Source organism: Limulus polyphemus, unplaced genomic scaffold, assembly GCF_000517525.1.
Source record: "Limulus polyphemus unplaced genomic scaffold, Limulus_polyphemus-2.1.2 Scaffold105648, whole genome shotgun sequence".
NCBI lineage: Eukaryota > Metazoa > Arthropoda > Merostomata > Xiphosura > Limulidae > Limulus > Limulus polyphemus.
In genome coordinates this window covers 1-2126 of record NW_013771244.1, presented here as the reverse complement: position 1 = coordinate 2126, position 2126 = coordinate 1, and the positions used below count along the sequence as shown (strand labels likewise).

General features: G+C 32.8%; 1 non-coding gene across 1 annotated transcript; it reads left to right on the top strand.

The window, feature by feature from the left end:
• The first annotated feature begins 781 nt into the window (after positions 1-781).
• On the top strand, positions 782-863 carry Trnas-aga. The gene has a single exon. It is a non-coding gene; the product is annotated as a tRNA-Ser (tRNA).
• Positions 864-2126: the final 1263 nt, after the last annotated feature.

The following is a 2126-nucleotide window of genomic DNA, read 5'->3' as shown; positions in this document are numbered from 1 at the left end:
ACTTGTCCACGGTAATAATAAACACCCGTGTAGATCTACTTGTCCATGGTAATAATAAACACGCGTGTAGGCCTACTTATCCATGTTAATGATAAAAAGTTGTTATGCATCTGCTTATTTGTTAATTTCCGGTATAAATTCTTTTCGAGGAACTTCAGCGATACAAGTCCCTTCTTGGTTAAACCAGTTTATTTTTTCTCAATACAAACTTTTAGTATACAGTAATTTCACAATCAATACGTTTCTCGTCATTTTAAACTTAAAATTTTTTTATAATACACGCTATAAATCACGGCGATTCACAATCTCGATAACTTTACTTTCTACGAGTGCAGAACACACACTAGCTCGAAACAGAACCGTAAATTATCCGAAACTCTCTTCATACATTGAATCCCGCAGGCTATATCTGCCAGGCTTATATACTAAAGAAGAGAGCGTCTCGAATAAACTCGGGTCTCCACGATCATTCGAGAAATTCATCACGTGCCACCAGCGTCACGTGACTTCCGCTGTCGTAACACACCTCTAAGCAGTAGGAGTCCAAGGCCTCACTAACATAATATAATCACCCAAACCTTGTCTTTTATTCTCCAAACAGAAAGTGATTTATGTATTTTATAAACTTGTCTTACAGAAGATTCCACAGATCCATTGAAACTCTAAACGTACCAAAACGTATTTTTCTAATTATGGCCTTATAGACAGACATAAGATGCAATTTGGTTGTATTTCATATACGAGGTATTTTACAGAATTTGTAAATTCGTTTATAAACACAGCAGTCGTGGCCGAGTGGTTAAGGCGACGGACTAGAAATCCGTTGGGGTATCCCCGCACAGGTTCGAATCCTGTCGACTGCGTTAAAAGTTTTTCATTCGCTTATCACAGATATTTCAAGATATTTATATATCTCTACTTATTGTGAAAATATTTAAACACAATACATTTCTTTATATTGATAGTTTATCTAAGAGATTGATAATGAGTGTCTTGTTTTTCTGAACATTACTTATTGATTGTTTTCATCCTGGTTATTTAATAATATCATCAATGTGGTGAACAATATGTGTTTATAGTACACGTTAACTTATATAGTGATTTTTAGAATATTAATATTGCCATCAACAGAATTGGTAAGAAACGTTTCTTAAAATTCTGTTACTTGTTGATTATAAATCAAAATTGAAAAAGATACAATTCCTATTTCGACTTTTATCCCCTTATCTGAAGGTTATCTTACTTTGTGACACTTTTCTTATTTCCTATCATAGATGAAAGGTGGCAACCAGGACATTCGCAACTTGTATAAACATTGACTGACATGATTAAGTTGCGAATGTCCTGGTTCCCAGAGTAGGAAAACACACACGTATGAACATTGACTGACATGATTCTTAAAACTGTGTATTAACCTAGAGTTTCTATAGACTACGTTGCTTAAAACTGTGTATTAACTGAGAGTTTCTATATACTACGTTGGTTAAAACTGTGTATTAACTGAGTAGTAATAAAAACTGTATTTGGAGGTTCTAGAATTTATGTAAACTGTGCAAAAGTATTTTTATTATTCACACGAACATTACTTTACTTATTGGTGTCATCTAATACTTGGAGAAGAGGAAGAACACACTAACATACTCTATAGAAACTCTCAGTTAATACACAGTTTTAAGTAACATACTCTATAGAAACTCTCAGTTAATACGTAGTTTTAAACAACGTAGTATATAGAAACTCTCAGTTAATACACAGTTTTAACCAACGTAGTATATAGAAACTCTCAGTTAATACACAGTTTTAAACAACGTAGTATATAGAAACTCTCAGTTAATACACAGTTTTAACCAACGTAGTCTATAGAAACTCTCAGTTAATACACAGTTTTAAGTAACATACTCTATAGAAACTCTCAGTTAATACGTAGTTTTAAACAACGTAGTCTATAGAAACTCTCAGTTAATACACAGTTTTAACCAACGTAGTATATAGAAACTCTAGGTTAATACACAGTTTTAAACAACGTAGCATATAGAAACTCTCAGTTAATACACAGTTTTAACCAACGTAGTCTATAGAAACTCTCAGTTAATACACAGTTTTAAGTAACATACTCTATAGAAACT